The 27,232-nt window shown below is 36.3% G+C and overlaps 1 protein-coding gene across 5 annotated transcripts in view; it reads left to right on the top strand.

Annotated features, from left to right (window-relative positions):
* The window catches only part of LOC150086088 (DNA-binding protein RFX2-like), a 483,547-nt gene that overhangs the window by 20,698 nt on the left and 435,617 nt on the right, over nt 1-27,232 (top strand). For all 5 annotated transcript variants that reach the window (XM_090374368.1, XM_090374370.1, XM_090374371.1 and 2 more), the window contains exon 2: nt 17,184-17,258. The gene's annotated coding sequence lies outside the window, so the exon portion shown is untranslated. The remainder of the gene's footprint in view (nt 1-17,183; nt 17,259-27,232) is intronic.

Here is a 27,232-nt window from a genome sequence, read left to right as displayed (position 1 = left end):
GTTTGACCATTGAGTATCCTGCTCAGGTTGCTGAAAAACTGAAAAGGTATTTTGTATTTACCTTCACATATGAGGAAATTCTTCAGGAAAGGGGGATGACAGAAGTTTATCAAACTTTAAGGTAGCTAAATGATTTTGTGATAATTGAGAGAGGAAGAGAAATTGTTTAAGCCAAACTTAAAAAAGGCACCTGGGGTGGATGGGATCTATCTAGTTATGTTAAGGTAGGCAGCAAAGGTTGTAAGCAATTGTTCAGCCATAATTACAGGAGTGTTTTTGGATTCATGGGAGGTCCTTGTGAACTGGAGATGTGTGACACAATCTGGCCCTAATTTGCAAAGGGGGATCAAAGGGTGACATGAGTAATTACAGACCTGTTAGCTTAACTTCTGTGAGGTAAAATAATGGAATCACTAGTTAAACAAGTAATGCAGGACCATCTAGACAGGAGTGCAGTTATACTTAAGGGGCAAACTTGTCCCTTAAGTATAACTGCACTTGAGTTTGCCCCTTAAATTAAGGGGCAAACTTGTCTGACCATTTTACTGGATACTGCGATGCAGTAAAAAAGGAACTGGATGCAAAAAATAATTTTGTTATTATATACTTAGGTTTCAGTTAAGCTTTTGATACTGTTGCATATAAAAGACTGCTAGACAGATTGGAGTAATGTGACATAAAGGCAATTTACTGCTATAGATAAAAGGATGGTTGAATGAGAAAAGGCAGAGAGTAGTTATTAATGGAGTTCTCTACATGGTCTAATGTTATTAGTGGTATCTGCCAGGGTTCAGTGTTTGGCCCATGTTGTTTTCTATATTTATTAATTATAGTGATGATGGTATATCAGGCTTAATGTCTAAGTTTGCAGGTAATACAAAGGTTGACAGACGTCAGTTGAAAGGTTGAAAGAAGTGTCAGTTGAAGAAGATGAAAAAGATATGAGGATAACTGTGCAGTCAGATATGAAGATATTAATAACACCGCATATAAGACAGTGGTTGGATCATACCTTGAGTATTACATATAGGTCTGGAGGTATCATTTTACAAAGGATGTAGATCTGATGGATTGGGTGTAGAAAAGGGTAATGAGATTGGTGAGGGGAATAAAAGAGTGCTCTTACCAAGAAAGGGTTCAGTTTTGAAAATTGGAGCATCGTGGAGACTAGGCATCTGTGAGGTGATCTGATTGATTTGTTTACGCACACATTAGGGAGCATAAATTCAAATTGTGGAAGGATGGTTGCACAATTTTGCTTTCAGCCAATGGGTGGTCGATTGTTGGAACAGATTTCCATCTGTTGTTATGGAAGTGGGTAGTTTGAATAAATTCAAGGAAGGACTAGACAGCTATTGGAGGGGATTTGGGATTTTTTTTTTTTTTTTTTTTGGCTGATGCTATATAAGCTTCCTTTCTCTCATAATTTGCCTCTACATAATACTAATTATGGTACATATATTATCTTATATACATTATCATATCTTAGATGCCACTATTTCAATTTGAAGTGTGTTAGTGGGAATATAATTTTCTTTTGGATAATGTAGCTCAACAAGTTTTTGGTTGATGATAAGTCTGTTTCGATTAATTTTAATACTTTTTTTTCCGCCATGTGAATGGTAAGTGTATTACTGAAAGCACAGCAAGATTTTTTATTTTTTTAAGCAATACACTTATGTGTAAACAAAAAGTATTGAGATTAATCTAAATATCCTATGATAATTTCACATATGGTTCTTCCTTCTCTTAGTAATGTAATATAAGATTTTGTTTTACTGTTGTTAGTGGACTGTACATTCTGCACAACTGATGGTGCAAGTGGAATTCTTATTTTAATATTTGTCTTCTTTTGAGTTTTTTAGTACTAGTATTTAGCTGGTACAGCCTGCCATGTTAAATACAACCACTAGTCCAGTGGTTTTCAACCAGGGTGCCGCGGCACCTTAGGGTGCCGCAACAACATTCCAGGGGTGCCACGTAATTTGGGTTTAAATATCACTTTATTTTCCCAGGTCACCAAGTGCAGTGGGATGACCAGGAGTATTATCCAAAATCAATAAGGCTCTAAAATCAAGATTGTTCTTGCAATATTTTTCTACTGTAGGGAAAAAATAGGTGGAAAACCAATCTTCAAATAGTCCTTTGGTCACTCATGCCTTTTTATTAGTGCACCAAATTACTGGTGATTGTTTGTTATAGCCTTTAAGAGTCTTGGGGTTCTGTGAACAATACACAAGCATTGGCTGCAATTTCAACCTCCTGCAGCATTACTTCCTAATGAAAGTGTTAATCAATCTTCTGACACTTTAAATCCAGGCTGAGATTTCTCTTTCTTTGATAAAAAAAAAAGTTTTAGAAGGCATTCGCTTTCAGGACAATCCAGTTTCATCCACATTAAATACAGGTAGTTCTTGTCTTTACGAGTTAATTCGTTCCTAGCGTGTGCTTGTAAAGCGGGAATTTATTTCCCACAGACATAAGGTTAAAAATAGGGGTTACGTTCTCAACAATGAAATTAGTTAGCTAATTAGTTTGTTTAAACAATGACTGATTTATCGAAAGAAATGAAAATGTAACCTGTAAAATCAAGCAAATTATAATAATAGAGAAATTATTTACGACTTACAAATGTTAAAGAATGTTTATTCTTCATCATCAACTAAATGCACACTTGTTGATCACTCATTATTGGCTCGGCACTCGTTGGTTTGTTGCACAAGGAGTCGTCTTCAGAAATGTTTCAAGAGGCTTTTGTTTCGAAGATAATCTTCTCTTTTAATTATAAATTTCACGATTGCATGCATAAGCATTTTTTAACGGCACACACAAATTGCAACTAACATGATTCGCGTGAAGTAACAAGTTTACGAAGCTTAAAAAAAAGGAATGAAGTGAAGATTCTGAAAATTTATTTGTTTTTTATACAATTGAAAATTTCAGTAAAGGGGAAACACATTTCACCATAATAACGTAAACAAACCCCACACAATTCCAGCTATTGGTATTTACGCAAATGCAAGAAGATCGAGTTTACTACCCATTTAAAATTGCTTGAAGTAATAGAAAAGCCCAAAAACCGGAAAGTGCAAATTGTTTTTATTGTTTTATGGTCGTGAACTCCAGAAATGTGCTTTAGAAAAATATCACAAAGGCATTTAAAATTGATTCTTATAACGGAACATATGATAACGATGAAAGTGTAGTGCATTTTAATGATCTGAATTGGTAACTAATACAATTTACAAACCACGCTCTTGACTTTTTATATGGCCTTAAGATCACGCTCGTGACATTAAAAATGACATTTTAGAGAGATAAATAGCTTAGTTATACAGCGAAAATTTCAACTTCCAAGATCTTGGAACGAATTACCAAAAAACAATGTGTTATTGGGTTCACATTACGATATTTTAATGATACGATGGTGTCTCTGGAACGGATTAATATGGTAAAGCGGAGTACACTGTATTGTTTAGCTATGCACATGGTTTGGAACGCGGTATTTATGAATGTTTAACATTCATTTTTTGCAATTAATGTTCATATTTTCGATTTTGTTGATATTTGATACTTGGGGAAAAAAACTCGTAAAGCAAGAACTGCCTGTATTTGTTCACCAGTAACCTCCTTCCACTATTTATTTCAGAGTATCTGGATATTTTAATGCAGCTTCTTTAACTGCACTCACTTAAAGATTAACTTGTTATTTGAACATTATGCAGTCCTGTTGGATTTTTAAAATATTGAAACCAGCCAGAACTAGCAGAAAAATGTTCTTCAGTTGCTGCTTGATTCATGTTTTTTTTTTTTTTCTCACAATCTTCGATTCACATAGACAAAAGATGCTTCATCTCAATCATTGCAATGTTTCTATTCCTAGTTGTCTGCATTTCTACAGAATTTGATGCAACTTTGCCCTTCTCCTTATATTGAAATGCTTTGCTCAAAATATTGCTTACCGTTGACTCTGGTAAAAAAATAGATTTATGTATAAATTTTTAAAAAATTTATTCCTAAGTCTTGATCAATTTTTGCTTTGCTATCACCATGTTTACATTTTTTTTATTTTGAATTTTTCTTCTAAAATAAACAACTTTCATTTCTTTTTATCACTGCTGTTATTCACCTCCTTCCTTTTGGCATTAGTTATTGAGGGTATAGGTATAGGTATGTTGAGGGCCAGACAGCTCCAGGGATTTCTCCCATCTCTGCATATGTTCTGTGTATTGAGTGACAGTACCCCTCGTCTATGCCAGAGGTTTAAAAAATAATGTATGAGTCATGTAGTTTGTTGTGTCCATTGTTCATCCGGCCTGTTGGCTGCCAGGCCCCTAGTGGGACCCGGCATTACCATACCTAGCGACGGGGATGCCGGCCGGGTGTACCAAGAGACTAATTATACTCTGGCAGGTCCTGCCACTTACTTTCTGGGATTTTGGTGGCTAGGACCTAAAATAAAGGTTGGAGCGATTGCAGTTGATTTAGGTAAAATTGCATTTAGAAAGTGCTGCATGGGGTTTTATGCTGCAAGAACTATTTCTACAGAGCCTGAAAGGTCGAGCAAAATTTGATGTGATTTAAATTTGGTCATGTGGAGCAGTCACTGTACAAGAGAAAGTGTTGGGAGGGAGGGAGGGTGAAGACTGTGGGGTGAAATAGGAAGAATAGGGGTCGAATAGGGGGTGAAATAGGAAGAAGAGGGGGTCGAATAGGGAGGTGACCCACCATTTTCAGTGGGGCATGCCCATGCCCCACCAGAGTGAAAATATGGGGAGGCGTTATTGAGGGTATCATGTAAGGACAGTAATATAAAATAAAATATGTATTGGCTGGAAACAATAGGCAAACACGTGCTCACACTAGGACAGGCGAAGCCACACTAATTTGGCTGCATCTACCCTAGTGTGTTCGACACACTTGCTCTTGTGCGATCACATTTAAATACACAGATGAAGACCTGTAACTGGCAGAAATGCAGATATTTTGTCCACATAATACACTTATTTATTGGAGTTTTAAAACTTGTTTTTCACTGCCTTGAATGTGATACTCCCCAATTGATATATTATTCAAAGATCACCGCTGCCCAAATGCACCTTGCATTTTTGAATGTTAAGCTTCAGTATCTACTTTTCAGTCTATCTGCCTAGTTTCTCTAGGTCTTGCATCTTGCTCGTAGCATATCCAGATTTCTCTCATTAACCACCCTACCTACCTTTATATCATCAGCAAATTTAGACCTTACATTTGATCTTCTTTCATCAGTATCTATAATAAATATTGAAACTAGTAAGGGCCCAACACCAAACCCTGAGGGATTCCATAAGAATATTAGTCCACGAAGAACAGTGTTATTAATAACTACTCTCTGACTCCTGCCACTCAGCCACCCCTTTATCAAAAGTGATAACTTGCTCCTAATGCAACATTGCTCCAGTTATATGGAACAGTATCAAAAGCTTTACTGAAATCTAGGTACATAATTTGAAGTTATTTTTTGCAGCCAGTTCCTTTGGTCTACCTCATAGTAGATAATCAGATTGGTCAGATAAGATCTCTCTTTAAATAAATCCATGCTGTGATAGCTGTATAACTGCATTATGTTAAGGTGATCCTGCATTACTACTTTAACCACTGACTATTATTATTTTCCCTGGTACAGAAGTCAAGCTAAAAAGTCTCACTCTACCTATGTGAATAATCCCCCATGTGTGAGAGATTTTCTCATCTCAAATCTGTAGGGATCTCTCCTATTTCCAAGGGTACTTTCATAAGTATGGCTGAAGTTTTGCTTACCTCTTTTTCTGTTTCTTTTAATATAACTGGATTGATGTTGTCAGCACCAGGTGTCTTATTTACTTGTCACTTCAGCAATTCCTCTTCTACTTTTCTCTTTATCATTAAATCATTTAACTTTCAGTTATAACTTGATATACTTCTGATAGCTGTCCAGTTTTTTTGAGGAGGTCACCTGGCAACCCTAGTTTGAGTATGCTTAGTACAGAATTTGCAGGCATTTCCAACATCTCTTATGATGCATTGTGACCTTATTCCACAGGTCGACAAGTTAGTAAAATTGTATGTTTATGCAAGTGTAGCTGGAGATATATATACAGAGTTAGGAAGGGAAACAGGTGATTTTATAAAACTTAGTAATTAAAGAATTTATTTGCGAAATTACAACTATATTATCTTAAAGTACATAGCTTGCAATTTGTTTCAAAGATGATATCCTGAAGGTGACTGTCTCTGTGCAGGCATTCTTCTAACCTTCTATGAATGTTTCCCATGATGCAGTGTAGTATCTCCAGTAGAATTCTGGCAATTTCTTCACGAATTCTTTCTTTCAGCTGTTCAGATTGTGTGGCTGACAAAAGTACACCTTCCTTTTTAAGTGCCCATAAGAAAAATGTTGCATGCTGATAGGTCTTGGGATATTGGAGGCCAAGAAATGCCACCATTCTTGGTGATGATGTGGTTATAAAAAAAACACTTGTACAATGTCTGTTGACACCTTGACGGTATGAGATGGTGTCTCCGTAGCCAGGTGGGAAGGAGCAGCAGTGCGTAGCACACGCTTCTTGATTAGACCTGGGTTCGAGCCCGTCACCACCAAATACGGAGGATGCGGAAAGGTCAAGGGAATGACCACCGCATATTCCCGGAGCAATATGGCCTTAGTTGCTAATGCTCCTAAAAACCAAACAAACAAACAAACGGTATGAGATGTTGCATTTGACTGATTAACTTGAAGAAAAAGTAGCTAGTAATCAATCAAAAAAGTTGTGATCATGTTAGCATGACAGCCTGATGTAACAGTTTATTACATTTCCAGTATCATCTCCAAAAATAATAATGGGCCAGTAATGCTATGAGATGAAATTGTACATCACATTTAGCCAGTCACCATGCAGTGGTTACTGGTGGAATTGACAAAGGTTTTCTTCTGAACAATAGTGTAAGTTTTGTTTATTTACAAAAATCTGTTTAGCTGAAAGTGATCTTTATCAGACATCCATAGATTATGAATAAAATCTTTATCATGATCCATTTGAATTGGCATTTCTTTGCAAAAATTTTTATGAGATTTTAATTCTTGCAGTACCTGTACCTAGTAAAGATGGATGTGTGAGGATTGTTAGAACAAACTTCCATCTGTTCTGAAGTGGGTAATTTGAATCAGTTCAAGGAAAAACTAGACATACTATTGGAGGAGATGATGTGGGATTTTTTTTTTTTTTTGGCCGATGCTTTATAAGCTCCCATCCTTGCATCATTTGCTCATACTACTACTACTACTAAATTTATCCAGAAAACTGGTTTTTAAAGTTTCCTGTTTCCCTTCCTCACCTTGTACAGTTATATATATCTCCAGCTAGACCTGTTGAATAAGGTCTAGATGAACAAGTCCTGCAGTGTTCATCATAGACCCCTATTGGATAAGTTGTGACAGTGTATACCAATGTGCCAAATGTTTTACACTCCATAATGACAGTGGTCCTGACAACTGTGATGCTTTTTGGTGGATCGGTTCTTCTCATTCCACTCGAAACTTAACTTCTTTTTTGGAGCAGAATCATTTTTTTTGTAAATTATGTACCTGTGTTTTAATGGAATGAGCAGATAGTATAGAACAGGGGTGACGAACCTTTTTAAGGGTGCTTGCCAAAATTGGTTAAATCTTTTAAAAAAACTACCCTCTTGTGCTGCTCGGAATTTTTCAAAGTACAGTAGAACATCAATTATCTGAACCACCATATCTCTCCCCTTCCCTAAAAATTACAGTATCTACTTTTGGTGCACTGGTTGTTATGCTGAAATATTACTCCTGCCACTTAATGCATTTGAAGGTCCACTGATGTTGAGGCTGTCACTGTGCTAGAAACTGCAATGGCATGGTGTTTTTTTATAACCACATAATCACCAAGAATGGTGGCATTTCTTGGCCTCCAATGTCCCAAGACCTATCAGCATGCAACATTTTTCTTATGGGCACTTAAAAAGAAAGGTGTACTTTTGTCAGCCACACAATACTGAACAGCTGAAAGAAAATAAGTCTGAATGCAGTTCTGCAGAGATATTGCTATTAAAGAGGATGAGAGCTCTTGCTGTGAAAAAAAAGACAATCTCGCATGGTTCAAAGAAAAATTGAAGATTACATAATTTAAAAAATAAATCTTCCCAAGATTCATTATACTCTTATTTGTGTGCAGTTACTTGTGTTTGTTTATTTCTGCTTATGTAAAAAAAAAAGTGTGTTTTATAGTTGAAACCATGTAAAACAATTACGTAAGCTCAAAATAAATATAATATACATTGTTTCTTCAAAACGTTTCAATTATTTTTTATAATACTACCTAAATCAATTATTTTTGATAATACTTCCTATTTCAAAATAGAGTACTAATAACCTTGTGTACAATAATTTAATTGCAGGCCTAATTACACTTTGTTTCATATAAACTGGGTATTCTCATGTATGTTTGATTAACCGAACCAACCTTGGTCCCAATTAGTTTGGATAATCGATGTTGTATTGTTATTTATCTCATACACATTTTACTTGATAAAAGCATAACTAAAAAAAATAATAAAATAAAAGACATTATTTCAAAGATGCTTTAATAAAGGTATTAAAATAAAATCCTTCATAACAAAAATGTAACTTTTAGCTTACAGCACAAATTTAATATAATTTGATAAACCTCTCTTATATTATAAATATAAAACATGAGACTTCTGTTGCTGCACCATTGACGATACTTTACATCAGGCTCATACTTTAACTTTTACTAGTTCCATCCGTAAGACTACTCCTGTGACTAAACTTAACAAAGTTCATCACTGAGAACAACGACTCAGAAGGATGCTGTTTAAAGATTTTTAATGCTGTTTAAAGATTTTTTAAACAGACAAAAGTTTCAGGAACTTTTAATACTTCATTTCCTGCAATTTTCCTTGCTCATCCTGTTGCTAGTTGTTCCATTTCAATATTTTCTAAATCAACCCTGAGGTGGATAAATTTTTGCCTCCAAATTGAGCTGCTCTGAAAATCAATCAATTGCATCTCAAAATCATCGAGGTCGATCCACTGAAACATTTTTGGGTTCAGTTTGGCTAGTTTTACACTGTCTGCAAATTTAATGAGTTTTGCAGTTTCTTCCAGTTCTCTGAACTTTACAAATCTTGAAGAAAACTGTTCAATAGTTGACTCAATTTTTTTGGGACGCTCTGAATTCTGCGTGCCCAAAAAATTTGTATGCGTGCCCCTTCGGGCATGTGCGCCATAGGTTCACCACCCCTGGTATAGGAACTTGACAACTAAGCTTGAAGTGAATGTGAAATAAATATCAAGTGGCCTTGTAGCTGTCATTGTTTTAGTAAAATGCCTTGACAGTAAAAGCACATTGTGCACCACTCACTCCACTGTTTTGTCTTACTATATGGTATGATGTGACAAGAGTATGTCTGGTAATACAATCCTTCCAACCACAATGTTATCCAGAAAACTGGTTTTTAAAGTTGTGTGTTTCCCAGCCTCACCCTGTACAGTTGTATATATATCTCTAGCTAAACCTGTTGAATAAGGTCACAATGCATTATAAGAGATGTTGGAAGTGCCTGCCATTATATACTAAACATATTCAAACTAGGGTTTCCAGGTGACCCCAGAAGAACTAATCAGCTATTAGAAGTGTACAAAGTTACAACTGGGAGTTAAACGATTTTATGATAACTGTGAGGAAAAGTGGAAGAGAAATGTTGAAACTATAACTAGATAAAGCACCCGGGGCTTATGGAATCTATCTAATTACATTAAACTCTGTATATATGCACTCCTGGGAAACACACAACTTTAAAAACCAGTTTTCTGGATAACAGTGTGGTTGGAAGGATTGTATCACCAGAATACGGTCTCCGTAGCCGAGTGGTCAGGAGCAGGAGTGCAGTAGCACACGCTCTTTGAGTAGACCAGGGTTCAAGCCCCTGCTAAATACATTCAATCTGCCAACCGCACTGGACCAGCGTGGCAGATTATGATCCATTTCCCTTGGCATGAATTGTTGAGGAGGCTTCCATCCTGCAGTGGGTTGATAATGACTGCAATTTACCTTTTTTTATATGCACCCCTGTAACATTTTAATGTTAAGGAGCTACAAGTTGCATTAATCAATAAAAAATTCAGTGAGAAATATTCAAAACTAGCTGCATTATAAGCATTTTAAAATAAGGGTGGCTATCTCCCCAAATGCACATATATACACATTCCCATTTCAGAAATTTAAGCCTTCACTAATTAGAGTTTTTGGCTATGATGAAAATCCCATATGCTGATTTCAGTAACCAAAAATAAGGGAAAAAAAAAAGCTTTCTAAATTAAGTTGATAAGGATTACAACTTTCTGTAAAGCCCTAATGAGAAGGGTGAAGGAAGGAAATCCAGTTGAGAGTTAATTGCAGATATTTTGATAGTGCCATGTTTTATCATAGTGCCAGTGGATGAAAGTGTAGATAGTTATATATGACACCCCACAGTTATATGTTACGTTACATTTGGGTTTGTTTCAAAAAGATGATTATCCCAGGAGACTGTTTAATATCATTATATAGTACCATATTGATTGGTACTATATAATGATATTAAATTGGTACTATATAATGATATTGGTACTATATAATGAAATTAACAATTAATTACTAATTGAGTAACTAATAATATATAAAAGTAATTGTTTTCACTTTGCTGCATATACCTCACAATGTAATATTCAAATATTCACTCCGTGTTATGTAATATTTTGTAATCATCAGCATATGAAATGCTGTTGATTTAGGTGAAATGCAACATGTGTGTCAGGTTCCTTGATTTAATAAATAAAATCATAGTATACTGTCAGCTTTCATTATGCAGTTTACCTGTTTCTTTCTGGATTTTAATAACAATTGAAATGTACCCTATATTTAATGTTTCTGCTGTGATGAACATAATAAGCAAATAGTAATAATTCATGATTTATATACAGTCGGACCTCTCTTTAACAAACTTCCGTGTAGTGAATTTTTTTGATTTCCCATTGGTACATTGAAAATAGTTTCCGTATAATGAAGAAAAATTTTCATATAACGAACTGATTTCGAGAGACCTGTGTACGTGTTCACACCTCGGTCTTTAGGCAATAGAACTGATGCTGTAGAAAGCACAAATTAAGAGCCAAAAGGATTAAGAATTAATCACTTTAGCTTTTAAGAGTTAAATGGTTTAATTCTTAAGAGCTAAAACATTCCACAATTTAGTGGTGCCCATAAAACCTATACAACCCCCTCCATTGTACTGAGAAGGCACGCTGGTCAACTGCTATCTATGTGTCCACAGCCATTGGCAAATATTAACACATATTCCCAATGCAAACATTAGCTCTGGTCAACCTGTTTTCTACTGTAATAATCCTATTAGAGAATTAGGAGAGAGTGATTTTCATTTATCCTGCAATTCATCTGTTGATTTGCAGAAATGAATCATCCATACTTTCACTAAATTTCACCTGTCTCTGTTTGCATGGTATGTGCAAATAGCTGCCGTGCAGGTAACCTTACAATGTCTAAGAGGAAATCTTGAGTGTAGTGGAAAAAAGTGGAAACATTTTTGCTTTAAAATTAGGTATCCCTGCCAGTAGTGTGTCAATCATTCTGAAAAAACCATGTTTCGATTCTCAAACTGTTTGAGGAAATGGGACCCACTCGGAAGTGTGCAAAATTATGCTTGTATGAAGATGTAGATGAAGCCATTTTTAAGTGGGTGAAGTTGATTCGAGACCAAAAATGCTGATATCAGGGCCATTAATAAAAGAAAAGGCTATGGAGTATGCATCTTTTCTGGGGCATAAAACATTTCAAGCCAGTTCTGTTTGGCTGAACAAAAGCATCATGGCTTACTCGAAAAAGTTATTTCTGGCGAAAAACTATACAAAATTCCGTAGTGGGTTGTAATTGAAGAAGACTGTACTCATTGGAAAGAAACAGTTTTGGAAAAAAATTATGGACTACAAGCCCAAAGGCATATTTAATATTGATGAAACAGGTCTATTTTTTAAATGTTTGCCGAACAAGACACTGCTTTTAAAGGTGATAAATGCGTTTTGGTGTTAAAAAATAGTAAGGAGAGAATTAGTCTTGGTTGGTGCAAAAATGGCTGGTGATGAAAAACTGAAGCTTTTGGTAATGGGCAAAAGTAAACAATCCCAATGTCTCAGAGGAGTAAAGTCGTTAGAGTTGGACTGCAACTACAACAAAAAAACCTTGGATGACAAGTAAAATTTTTGAACAGTGAATTTTGATAGAAAGATGGTGAAAGAAAACAGAAAAATTGCATTGATTGTTGACAACTGCCCTGTCCACTTTCACTCAGTGATTTCGAAACTTACAAGTGTGAAGCTTGTTTTCTTCCCTCCAAATACCTCATCTGAACTGCAGCCAATGGACCAAGACATTATCAAGAATTTGAAAATGTACTACCAGAAGGTGAATCTGAAAAAAATTATACTGAGAATAGAAACGAATCAACATATAGATTCTGTTATAGATTTACAGATGTACATATCACAGTTGGCAAAAGCGTGGAGTCAAGATGAGGAAACCAACGATTAAGCATTTAAAACTTTGTGTCAAGGCCTTCACTGTGAAGAAAATGTGCCAGAAAATATATTTGACTGTTTAAGCAAATGAGAACCATTTTTATGAATGATGTACAGTAAAATCCAATGTAAAACAAAAATAACCAAATATTTTATGAAATAATTCTTAAAAGTGTACTAATATATTATGCATATCATGTAAGTTGCCATTTCTTAATATGTATGTATAAAATACATTAAATGTTTTAAAATGTTAGAAAATTTATTCGTTCCCACATATTTCTGATTTATTTTCCATCTTTTACTATATTTCTGAATGTTGAATTACAGTATTTTTCATTGTTGAAAAGGTCATATTTCTTTATAACGAAATTTCAGTTTTACAAATTTTTTCAAGTGAACGATTGATTTCGTTATATAGATGTTCGACTGTATTTAGTAAAGTGATAACAAGAAAAGACAAAAAGCAATGACTTTTATGTGTGAACATTTTGTTTCTGCTCATCCACCATACTGACCATTCATTCCTTCAATCAGTGCACAGCAACTAATATAATGTCCAGTGCTTCAGCTATAATATGTGGTATGTATGAAAAAAAAAAAAAAAAAGAAATAATAATTGTTGTATTTCTACAGTACCATGCTTCCTTTGCTTACTACCGGGTTTACATCTGCTTTTATCATGTCTGTATCAGTAGATGTGACCAGACCAGTTGCATGAAGTTGGTTTGTGTCATATTTTAGAACTACAGTTGGATCCCATTTATAATGAAGTTAATAAAATAAACTTAATAGATTAAGAGTCAAACAAACATGACTCATCAACATTATGCTGTGTAACCTTGCCTTTGCAAGTTGAAATTGAATAGTTCATGACAAAAAATGCTGAGAGATCTTTATGTGCCTCTCTCATAATATGGAAACTTTAGTACTTTTAGCTAATAAATCCTATTGCTGCAGATGTGATACTAACTGTTTGATCTTTTTGAGAAATACAACTCATGAACAAGATTATTAAGTTCAGCCTGTTTAATCAAATGTGGTACTTCCTCCTTTTCCAATGTATATAATTGATCTTTTAAAGAGGAACATCATTTTAATTTGTAGTAAATCACCAAAGTAGGTGAAATGGCATCATTTTTGTTACGTCTCATATTGTGAACGCCTTCACACCGAGTTGCCCTGATATTGTACTACCTCGAATAAGCAACGCTTTACCAGTAGAGAAGACTAATGTTACTTATTGTCAGTGGATACCACCACCACCACCACCACCCACACGGCACTGTTTTGAAGCATGTAGGCCTCCCATCGGTGGGCAGGTAGGTATCCTGGTGAGGGTACATACCCTACAAGTTAGTGCTTTACACTAATGTGTTCGTCTAGTGAATTTCCCATAGTCTGAGGCTTTCAGCCATAAACCTCTAAACCTAACTGCCCTCTTTTAAATGGAGTCTAGAAGCCTGAGAGAGGTTATGTGGGAACAATATTTCCATGGTGGGACAGATTTTAGATTTGTACAAAATGAGTAGATATTTAGAAGAAAATTAATGCCAAGAGCAAAAGGGAAAAAAAAAAAATTTTTTTTATATGTAGAGGAAGCAATATTTGTGACAAGCTTATGCCAAGAGAGATTAGAAGCCAGGGTAATCCCTAACAGAGATGTGATTTTGTCTAGAAATCTGAGTGTCATTGAAAACATGCATAGGAGCAGAATTACCTGAAGATCAACGTTTAAGGAATTGGTAGTAGCTGTTCAAGAAGTTGAAGCTGTTTGTGCAGGGTAAGATTTCTCAAACTGGAAGGTGGAATGCAGTGTGCTGTCATTGGCAAAACTATGAATAGGATTTCCAGTCAGTGGAAGAAGGCCTTTAATATATAAGAGGAAAAGAGTGGGAGAAAGAACTGAGTGATGATAGAGCCATCTATCATCACTCGCTGGAAGCAGTCAGAGAGAAAACCTGATACCCAGTTGCAAAAACAGTTGGCAATCCATAAGATGGAAGCTTGTTTAGAAGGTGTTTATGCCAAACACAGTCAGAAGTCTTAGAAACGTCAGAGAAACTGTTCAAGTTTCATCAAAGTTTTCCATTGAATTTGTCCATAGATAAGTAATGTAAGCCAAGGTATGACCAGTGGATTGACACTAATGGAATCCATATTTGCAATCATTGATTAGATGGGAGGTTTCAAGATAGTTTAGCAGTTGGTGGTTAATGGATTTCTCCATTACTTTAGAAAGAGTAGAAGTAAGTGCAATGAGATGATAATTGGATGGGAGGGATTTTTCATTCTTTTTTAGGAACTGGCTGGATATGAGCAGATTTTCAAGCAGAAGGAAAAAACACCAGTGGAATAAGAAAGTGTAAAAAGACAAAACAGAACAGAAGTTAAGCTTGGGAGACAAGTTTTAAAAACAAGTGGGGAAATACCATCAGTCATCAAGAATTTTCAAAGTTCTTCTGACATCCTTTGGACAGAAGACAACAGGAGTCATTCAGTGGAGTGTACTGGGAATGGCAGGAGATCATTTACCAAGGTTGTCAATGCAAGACAGAAGAATAGTAGGATGCCAACAGGCTGGTTTTATCTTTAGCTTAGATGGCAAAAGAACCATCAGGTTTTAACATGATGGAGAAAGGATGGGCAAGAGACCAGAATGCTCAACTACCATTTGACCAAGAAGTAAATTTTCTACTTTTAGCCTGTTAAAAATCTAGTTTGCACTGAATTAACAGTTGTTAATCACCTGCTTTACAATTGTTAATACAATTTGCAATTTTTTACATTTTTTTTATTTATTTTTACTCTTTATAATTGTTAAAAAAATGATTAGTAACCTGATTTACAATTGTTGCAAGCTTTAGTGTAGGTAGAAAATGAATCTGGAGATTTAGATGCAAGCCAGTTGTTGATATTCAACATTCTTATTTTGAACAACCTTAGCACATTTATTGGAAAACCGGAGTTTAGATAAAAGATGAAATTTTAAGAAGGGTTGTGGAATGAAGGATTTCATCCTTATAAGAATAATTTCACTGACATGATCTGAGTAAACATTAACATTAGAAGATTTAAAACAGTAATCCAACCAAGGAAAAGAAGAATAGAAATCTTTCAATTATGCCATTTTGCATTGTTGTAGTGACAAACAACACAAGCCGAGAAAGGCCAGAAGGTAAGATGTGTTGTTCCAGAGTAAAAGAAATGTCAGAGGAGTGGATGTTCTTATTGTGGGATAGGAATTTGTCCAAAATATCCCTGCCACCACAGTTCCAGAATAAGAACACATCATCGATAAACAGGCGCCTCCGTAGCCAGGTGGGAAGGAGCAGCAGTGCGTAGCACACGCTTCTTGATTAGACCGGGGTTCGAGCCCGTCACCACCAAATACGGAGGATGCGGAAAGGTCAGGGAATGACCACCGCATATTCCCGGAGCAATATGGCCTCAGTTGCTAATGCTCCTAAAAACCAAATAACAAACAAATAACAATCATTGATAAACCTAGCAGTATGTGAAGAGAATGGTGGTTTGTTTCCAGTCCACCCTGAAGACCTCTGCAAGCAAGGGTATTCCCGATATTGAAGCCCTTTGTTTGGAGGAAGAATTCTCCTTAAAACTATTTGCACGTGATTTCATGTTGATAGGTTAACCCTCCCTTTCCTGCAAGTCATGCTGTTTTATAAATCCCACCACTCAGCTACTGAATATACTGTATGTTGCAGGGTTATCAGTAAGTAGGTGATGATATTAAACTCATTTCGCATGCTAAATTTTCACAGGTTAAATATTAATTGACAGGTTTCATTTTATGATATTTTTAGATAGTAATTCATAAGCATGCATAAGTCTGTCTACTTCTGGGCTACCAAAGTAGCTTTGATTTTGATTGACAAAGTCACAATAAAAACTTATGGGTCTTTATTCATATGGTGTTGCATTGCCAGATATTTTCAGATTAACACATGCAAAATATATAAAAATATATGAAAAGGGAGCCGACCGGGCTAGCCGGGTGGGTAAAGTGCCTGCCTGGCAACCCAAAGGTCGCGGGTTCGAATCCTGCCGCGGGCTTGGATCAAAGTACTGCAAAAAAAAAACCCTTGGGAGGTGCATTATGGCCACAGAAGCTGATGCGCCAACAACTTCAAAAAAAAAAAAAATATATGAAAAGGGTATGGTAATGTTTTTGTCACTGTGTGTGTGTTTGTGCACTCTCCATTTTCGTGTTTCATTGCCACTTTTAAATCTGTCTTGCCAGGAAACTAGTTTTCTAATCTATTTGTTCACCCTAACTGACTCACTGTGATTGTTGACACAATTGTATGCAAGTTGTTTGTTTACACCCAATTTTTTTTTTTTTTTTTTTTTTTTTTTAACAATTTATCTATACTAAAGTCGAAATTATTTTAAGTAGTTAGAAAAAGTTTTATTAAAATTTTAATGTAAATAGCCAGCTATTTCTTATTTTTTTCTTTTTCCCAGTTTTCTATGTTTGTTTTAATTTTCAGTGAGAGATTTATATGATCTCTTATCCATTACTTAGTTTGCTCGCTGATGGTGACACACTTGCCACACCAACTCGAACTGTACTAATCCCTTTAGCAATCAGATGGTGAAGGTAAGGCTATTTGCTTTTTATATTCTTTATATCATTTCATAAATACTCATACAAAGTTATTCAAACACTTACAGAAGTTAGCATAAACTAAACTGTTGATTCCGTAGCTATAGTATTTAATATTATTATTAGGCACATGGTTGCAAGGAAGCCTTAGGCATTTGCTACACCAGTCAAAATAAAAATAAAAGTAAATAAATATATTACATGAAATAATAAAATGAAAAAAAATAATATAAAATATTTGGCTCTCTCTTCCTGTAAGTACCCATCCAGCTGACCTTTGAATCCCCAGTCTGTCAGTCTCAAAACCCATAGAGGCAACTTATTCCAGTAATCTGGCTAAAAGAAAACATCTTGCAATCTAGTGTATGGCTCCTAATTCCGGAATCATTTACAACACTAAAAATTCTGCCTTCATTCATTTTACTTTTACTTTCACTCTCCGAGTCTTATATACCTCAGTCTCTTCCATGGTGTTTAGTTTCCAAGTTCTGTATATAGTGAGGTCTTACAATTGTCTTATGCATTGCCTATAATTATGGTGGAATCACATAGCCATTTGTTTAAATAGCTGAGCACACTGTTTGTTAACAATGAGTTACTGTTATAGCAGTTGGTTGTGATATAATGGTAGACAAGAAGTTCCTTTGTAGTGAAATGATAAATAGCACAAGTTGTTTATTTCTTTACTACCACAAGTTAAAAAGCTTTAATGATACTGTTTTTGCAAATCTTTTTCACCTTCCTCAGAATGATCAGAAGTGACCCTTCGCTGAATCCTCCACGGAAGTATAGTGGATTTGCAACTTGGCATTCTTTGGGAGAGGCTAGAGTTCAAATTCTGCTAGAGACCAGAGGATTTCATAAATCCCCCCCCCCCAAACCATTGAAAACAGTTACTACAAGTGGTTTATAAAATAAGAAGCGTGAATCTTAAAAAACAATTAATCCTTGAAAAACAATTAGCATTAAAATATCACTGTGCAATCCTATCGTTAAAAAAAAATAGCTTTAATTTTCCACTAAACAACTGTTTGTATGTAACCATCATAGTAGTGTACTGTTTCCCTAACCAGTAGGTTTTATCTAAATTCAAATGATATGTTAGTCACATCTGACTAACATATGTATGTTAGTCAGATGTAACTAACATATCATTTACATATGGAGTAATATTGAATTGGCTAGTTTCCAGTGAATTTTTATTAGTAGGAACATAATAAAAAGAGGTAATGCATAGTTCTTCATGCGGTGCAGTGATTTCACTATTTGTCACTCGTTTGGAGAGGTCTAGGTCCAAGTCCTGTTGTAGAGTGTAGAAAAATCTAAAGGCCTCTTCAATCAGGGCTGTAGTTAGTTTATCTCAGGTGAAGGGGGTAGCCCCCCATGAATTATTTCAAACCTTGCACCCTGCACAGTATGCAAATCAGCATGTGAATATGCACTTGCACAGACATAATACTTGCTGATGTGCCTAAAAACAAATAGGAACCTTGGCACATAACCATGTTTCTGTCCTAGAAACTGTTTATCACTTAAAATGTTTAAATGATAAACAGTTTCTTTTTGGATACAGTTTTTTTGATTATAATTGTTACTGTTAGTAACATACTTGGATAGTATTGAATTGGCTGGTTTCCAGTGGATTTTTATCAGTAGGAACATAAAAGGGATTTACCAGCGGTAGTTAAGAGAGTAATGATTTAACATACGTGTGGCATTCAATAAATTATCTATCGACCTATGGAGGAAATGAGATTGAGGCAAAAATCTATTTTTTATTTTTCAGTGTAACTCCTGAATTTCAGTACTTTTGTTCCATTTTGTTGGTGATGAGGAAATATCAGACAAATAAAATTCTTTGTCCTGCCCATCAAGGAACTTAGAAATAGCAGACTTCAGTTCATTAACATCAGTAAAGCGATGTCCACATATGTTTTTATTGAGGTATCGAAACAGGAAATAGTCACTGGGGGCCAGATCTGACTGTAAGGTGGATGAGTAAGTTCTGTAAAGTCAGTCTCTTAAAGCAGCAGCAACAACATGTGACCTGTGCGCTAGTGCATTGTCCTGAAGAAGGAGCACACCTCTGGAAAGTTTTCCGCAGTGTTTTTCCTTTATGACATTCCTTAGGTTGTACAGTAGGGATGCATATGACTCCCCAGTGCCTGTCTGCTCGTGTTCCAAGTAATGAATGTACAAAATTCCCACAGCATCCCAAATAATGGTGGCCATAATCTTGCCAACCTTTTTGAATGGGAGAGAACCCTTGTGCTTCCATTGCATTGATTCTTGCTTGGTCTCAGGATCCCAGTAATGAACCCATGTTTCATCACCCATAACAATTCTGGAGATGAAAGTTTCAGAATCCCTTCCATTAAACTCTAAATTCTCCTCACAACACAGTACTCTGAATTGTTTCTGCAGAGGGGGTCAGAAATCTAGGGACCCACCTTGCACTGACCTTAAAAAAAAACATCCCCAAATGTTCACGGAGGATTGTTATAACTGCTCCCTCAGATATGTCATATTCTTTAGAGATTTGGGACACCTTTAAATGTCTGTCATTCAGCAAAAGGGTTTCCACAGCTTGGCACATTCCCGGAGTGGTTGCTCTCACAGGCCTTCCTGGACATGGGTCATCTTCGATGGACTCTCTACACCACTTGTGTTTTGACCAGAATTTTACCTGGTACTCTGTGCTATACACAGCCACCATCCTTTCATGAATGGCCTTTGGTCCATTTCCTTCTTTGGTGAGAAACTTGATGACTGAACTATGCTCCAATTTCAGCAAATCCTTAATTTGATACAGTTGTCTCTCATCTTTCTGTTACAGCAGCACAACCTAAAAACATAGTGGGATAAAAATTAGTATGATTCAAGTTGAGATATGTAGGAACATGATAAATCATGAATTATTGAAATATAACCATGGGAAGTACCTTAGGTAGATAATTTATTGAATGCCCCTCGTATATGCAGAAGAATAGTATTTCACTAAAAAAAATGTGTGTATTCATATAAGGCAGTGCAGATAATAATAATAATCAGTAATGAACATTATTATACAGTGGGTATAGTGATTTACCCCTGGTATAATGATATTCATTTTATATCCCTCATATAATAATGTTCCTGGTATATGGGTGGATACACTACCCTTGTAAGTTCTCTAACGTTTTATTATGGCAGTGTACTTTGACAGCAGTATTATGTTTTTATATATAAGATTAATTAATAATGTTGGCTTTTCTTTAGCAACGCCAATAATAACAATAAATAGTAATGAATGCATATCATACAATGAGAAAATTTAATTTTTTAAATATGTATTCATTTATATCTTTATATTTATATTTATACATTGTTTCTTAAATATTCTATTAGTGGCATGTTGTGTAGATATATCAAGAACTGAAAGTTGAAGTACTGAGCACTTAAACCTGCGTGGAGTATAATCTGCCTTTAATTTCTTAAAGAATTACAGATTATACTCAGATATTTCATGGTACTTCCTGTATCACTTCTTTAGCGACTGTAAAGACATCAGAACTAGTAAATTATGGTGATATGATTTACATGAAGTTGTTTAAATTTTGATTACACATTATTACACATTTCTTATTTAGCATTAGTAGAGGCATATGATACAAGAAAGCAAGCTTATACAGCAACAGCCAAAAAAAAAAAAAAAAAACCATTTCACCCATCCATTCACTCCAAATGTTTGTCTACGTCTTCCTTGGAATTTATTTAAGCGATCAACTTCCACGACAGATGGAAGTTTGTTCCAGCAATCACCTGCTAGCTAAAGCCAAATTTCCGCACTTCTATTCGACAACTGTCTTTCCTAAATTTCAGTTTATGCCCTCTCAGGTTTGTAATCCCATCAACATTGAGCCTTCTCAATCCATTCAAGGCATTATACACCTTCAGTTAGATCACCTTGCAGGTGCCTAGTCTCCAGACACTGCAATTTGCAGAACTTAAGCCTTTCTTCGTAAAAACACCCCTTCGTTCCCCTCACCACTCTTGTTGACCTTCTCTGTACTCGTTCTAGCAACTCTACATCCTTCCTAAAATGAGGTTTCTAGACCTGTATGCATTAATCAAGGTGTGGCCTGACCATTGCCTTATACAAGAGGATAATCACCTCCTTATCCCTGCTAGCAAAAATCATTTTTATCATTGACAAGACTCCATGACTTGCTCTGGCACTGCCTGTCTGCACTTCTCAGAAAACTTCATATCTGACTATGCAATTACCCCCAGATCTCTTTCATTAATGTACCAACTACAATAATGTAGTTGGTACATTATTCTGGGGTTACTGCTACCCATATGCAGTACTTTGCATTTGTCAGTGTTAAACTTCAGTTGCCACTTCTCAGCCCATCTGCCTAACTTTTATAGATCTTGTTTCAGTAGCATACTGCCATTGCTGTCATTAACAATGCTGCCAACCTTTGTATCATCTACAAACTTCGACATTCAGCTTGATATACCTTCATCATTATCATTGATAAATTTAGAAAACAACAAAGGGCCCATCACCGAACTCCGGGGGTACACCACTAATAATATTAGTCCATGAAGAGCAGTGTCCATTGATTACCACTCGCTGTCTTCTCCCACTCAACCACCCTTTTATCCATTATAGCAACTTCAAATTCATCAAATTTTTTACTATACTCCTTGCATGCCAGGATTTTGGTAAATAAATTCGATGAATTTGAGGTGTTGGTCAAAACATCAAAGGCAGATATTGTTGGGATATCAGAGACATGGTGTCACACAGATGTAGGGAATGCAGAATTGGCATTTGGGGAGTAGAATGTGTATAGAAAGGATAGACAGGATAGGAAGGGAGGAGGGGTTATGCTGTTAATAAACACAACAGCTAAGGAAGTACAGCCAGTTGATATGGGTGGACAGTGCAGTGCAGTGTTGAGTCAGTTTGGTGTGACATAAACACTGACAAAGCAAAATTGAGAGTAGGGGTGTGTTATATAGGCCTAATGACTCAGATGAGTATAATGAACAGCTGTACAGAGAAGTAAAGTGGGCCAGTATATCAGATTGTCTTATAATCAGGGATTTTAATTTCCCAAATATTGACTGGAACTTGTGGCTTGGTCACCCGCACACTAGCAAGCCTTTTGTGAATTTATCGGATGATTGTTTTCTACAGCAGCACGTTCAGGAGGCAATTACAGGGACTAGTACTCTTGATCTGATTATCAGTAGTGATTCTTCATGCATTAAGAATCTGCAGATAAAGGAACCACTAGGTGGCAGTGATCACAGTGTGCTGATGTGAGATTTATTCAAAGAGGTAATTACCATCATGGTAAAGGAAAGGGTTTTTGCTTTCGTAAAGGTGACTATGGTGGTCTGAGACAGTTTTTAAATTCTATACAGTAGGACTAACTGATGATGTTACCAACAGCAAATTCTAAATGGGAAGCATTCAAAGAATTAATCTTAGAAGCTCATTCCAACTAAGAAGTATTGTTCAAGATTTAGGTCTACATGGATGTGAGATGAATTAATGAGACGTGTGACAGAGAAGAAAAATGCATGGGATACATATAAATTTACAAGTGACACAGAAGCCTATGGTAGATATAAGCTGGTCTGTAATGAAGTCACAAAGAATGTTAGGCAGGCAAAGGCAGATTACAAGAAATCTGTGGCAAAGAATGCAAAGAAAAATAGCAAAGAGTTCTTTACTTATGTAAACTCTAGAAGGAAGGGGATGAATCAGATTGGTTTACTTGATATCGATAGTTTGACTGTAGATGATCTTGCTCAGATAGCTGCCAAACTGAATGAGTATTTTGCATCTATACATTCACACATGACTTATTTAAGGAGGGAAAGGCCAGAAGTTTATCAGACTCTAATAGGGAGTTAAATGATTTTTTAATAACTGAGAGCAAAGTGGAGCAGAAACTGTTGAAGATAAACATAAGAAAGGCACCTGGAGTGGATGGGTTCTATCCAGTTATATTAAATGAGGCAGCAAAGAAAGTAAGCAACCCTTAGCCATAATTATGAGAACTTTGGATTCAGGGGAGGTACCCAAGGACTAGAGATGTGCAAATGTGACCCCAATTCACAAAGGAGGATCAAAGGGTGACAAGTAATTACAGACCTGTTAGTTTAATTTTTGTTCCAGGGAAATTAATGGAGGCGCTAGTCAAAGAAAGACTGCAGAATCATCTGGACAAGACAGCAGCAATAATTCAAACACAGCATGGGTTTGTCAAGGGGATGTCTTGTCTGACCAATTTGATTGGATTCTATGACATGGTCACATAGGAACTGAATGCAAAGAATAATTTTGATATCATATACTTGGAATCTTAGGAAGGCTTTTGATACTGTTGCATGTGGAAGACTGCTGTACAAATTGGAGTAATGTGGCATTGGGGGCAAACTGCAGCTATGGATAAAGGGATGGTTGAGTGGGAGAAAACAGACTGTGGTAATCAATGGACACTGCTCTTCGTGGACTAATGTTATTAGTGGAGTACCCCAGGGTTCAGTGTTGGGTCCATTGTTGTTTCTGTATTATTAATGATGTTGATGAAGGTGTATCAGGCTTAATGCCTAAGTTTGCAGACGATGTGAAGGTTGGCAAGGTTGTTAATGACACTAATGACAGTACATTACTGCAACAGTATCTATAAAAGTAGAGCAGATGGGCTGAGAGGTGGCAACTGAAGTTTAACATTGACAAATATAAAGTACTGCATATGGGTAGCAGTAACTCCAGAGTAGTATACCAACTGGGTGGTACTACGGTCAGGGTGGTAGAGAATGAAAAGGACCTGGGGGGTAATTGTGCAACCAGATATGAAGTTTTCTGAGTAGTGCAGATGGTCTGCAAGAGTAGCTCATGGTGTCTTGTCAATGATATACAGGAATATTTTAGCAGGGATAAGGAGGTGATTATCCCCTTGTTTTAGGCAATGGTCAGGCCACACTTTTTGTACTGTATACAGGTCTGGAGACCCCATTTTAGGAAGGATATAGAGCTGCTGGAACGAGTACAGAGAAGGGCAACAAGATTAGTGAATGGGACAAAGGGTTGCGCTTATGAAGAAAGGCTTAAGTTTTGTAAATTACAGTGTCTGGGGACTAGGTACCTGCGAGGTGATCCGATTGAGGTATATAAGATCTTGAATGGTTTGAGCAAGCTCAATGCCGATATGATTCTTCCTCTTGTGTAGATTATTGCTTGAAGGGACATAAATTCATATTGAGGAAAGACAGTTGTAGAATAGATGTGTGGAAATTTGTCTATAGCCAGCAGGTGGTTGATTTCTGGAACAAAGTTCCATCTGTTGTTGTAGAAGTTGACAGCTTAAACAAATTCAAGGCAGAACTAGTCAAACATTTTGAGCGAATGGATGGGTGAAATGGGAATTTTTTTGGCTGATGTTGTATAAGCTTGCTTTCTTGCATCATATGCCTCTGCCAATGCTAATGCATTGGTGTACATGGAAGTATACATGCAACTGCTCTTACTCTTAGTTACTGTAACACAGCCCATGTATTTACTTGTTTCATGACACTAAACAGTTCCTGAAACCCCTAGCAACTGGCTTTCCAAGCTGCTATCTCATGAGCTTTGCACATGAGATGACTAGGCTCTCATATACTCCCTCCTATTGTGTCTGGGCAGGATTGCAGACACCTTCAAATTTAACCCTAACTTGCAACTTTTTTTCAACATTGACCTGTACTTGCTAAGTAAATCCCCAGATCTCCTACACTTAATGCCATTATTGCAAATGTGTACAACGATATCACCTTTTGTGCCCTTAAAAGATGATATCTGCTCCACATTTTCATCAATTTTTTCTCCTGGTAGATATATTCTGGTCCTTATTCCACCTATCCTTTTTGCACAATATGTTTCCTGTTCCCTGACAATTGAGTCACTGACAATAAGTAGCTCCTATGGTACTAGTGCATTCTTACCTGAAGATTGCTGCTGTGTTGCCTGGTGCACAAGAGTGTGCTCTGACATTGAGTTCGGCAGCTGAGAGCTTGATGTCCACCAATTTTAATTCCTTCAAGGGTATCTACCTGATTTTTCAAACTCTCATAGACACCCATCTGAAAGCTGAGTTGGCACTTAATTTCTTCACAATCTCTGCACCTGGTACACACACAGAAAGACATCCTCTATGCCTAGATCATGTCCTATTCCAGAAAGGGCTGCAAACTTGTCACATTTTGAACATTTTTTTAGACTGTGATGCGTTAGAGAATCGCCCCCTTCGATTCACCACCAAACCACTGCAATTCAGCTACTTTGTGCACGTTGCTTTGCTTCTCTAGTCTGGGGCATGATTTCTGTTTAAATACAATTTAATTAAATGGAAAGTAGATCGTATGTATAGCTTAGCTTAATTTTCAGCACTCACCTCATAGTAATCTGCTTAGCTGGTGGAGAGTTTTACCACATACATAGTGGTTATAGGATTCTAATAACTTACAGGGATTATGGGTTTAAAACTAAGTTATGGGCTATAAAAATTTTTTTTTTAAGAAAGGAAAGTGCACCTTCCATTCTATGGTTGCCTAATTAAATTAAATTAAATGGAAAGTAGATCGTATGTATAGCTTAGCTTAATTTTCAGCACTCACCTCATAGTAATCTGCTTAGCTGGTGGAGAGTTTTACCACATACATAGTGGTTATAGGATTCTAATAACTTACAGGGATTATGGGTTTAAAACTAAGTTATGGGCTATAAAAATTTTTTTTTTTTAAGAAAGGAAAGTGCACCTTCCATTCTATGGTTGCCTAATTAAATTAAATTAAATGAAGAAAAAAAAAAAAAAAAAAAACTCTCCACCAGCTAAGCAGATTACTATGAGGTGAGTGCTGAAAATTAAGCTAAGCTATACGTACGATCTAGTTATTACATTACAGCACATAAGGACTCCTTAAAAAATCAAGATTTAAATGGAAAGTTTAATTAAATTGCAGTATAGACAATAAAAATTAATAAGATGTTTAAATTTAATTGATTAATTGACAATACTGTAATAAGCTAACAGATTCCTAATACAGTGCTACATGTTAAACTATCTAGTTTTATGTTATATCTTACGCTATCAAGTTTGAGATATACAAAGGGTACTAGGAAAGTTTTGCAATATGTTGCAACAATGAATCACAGGAAGCTGCTTGTTGCTGCATGTTGAGACATGTTCATATGTGCATAGTAGCCGCCGCGCCAAGTCGATGGGCTCAGTTATTCATTAGTAGTGAGAGTGTAAAGTGCTTGCGATGGCATCGTGGTCACGAAATGAGATAAGGACAGTTTTGCGGTATAATTTCGTGCGTGGTTTAACCATAGACCAGTGCTTAGAAGAAATGACTCTTGCACTAGATGATGATTGTCCACATCGTACAACGATATTCAGGTGGTATAGAGAATTCCAAAGGGGAAATTTCACTCTGGAGGATTCTGAGAGGCCGGGAAGGCCACGAACGTCAGTTACGGAGGAAAACGTTACTGCTGTGAGGAAAATGCTTGACGAAAACAGGCGAGTGACCTACCAACAGATAGAGGATACTTTGGGCCTAAATGCACCAGCAATTCGTTCGATTCTGCAAGATCATTTGCACGTGAAGAAACTTTGTTCTCTCTGGGTGCCGCATCAACTGACTGAAGAGCAGATGACATGACATGTGACTTGGTGCCGGGAGATGCTAAAAAAGTTTGATAAGGGACAATCTCGGTATGTGAACAATATCGTGACAGGTGACGAGACTTGGCTGTACTATTACGATCTGCCGACCAAGGCTCAAAACAAAGTTTGGGTCTTTGATGATGACGACACATCCGTAATTGTCAGAAAATCCCGATCTGTAAAGAAGAAAATGATAGCTGTATTTTTCAAATCGAGTGGAATTGTGGAACGTGTCGTTTTGGACACGCA

Source organism: Mastigoproctus giganteus, chromosome 5 (genome assembly GCF_048544385.1).
Source record: "Mastigoproctus giganteus isolate SK-2022 chromosome 5, ASM4854438v1, whole genome shotgun sequence".
In the NCBI taxonomy this organism is placed as follows: domain Eukaryota; kingdom Metazoa; phylum Arthropoda; class Arachnida; order Uropygi; family Thelyphonidae; genus Mastigoproctus; species Mastigoproctus giganteus.
The sequence above is the reverse complement of the archived record's forward strand: the minus strand, read 5'-3'. Positions and strand labels throughout refer to the sequence as shown.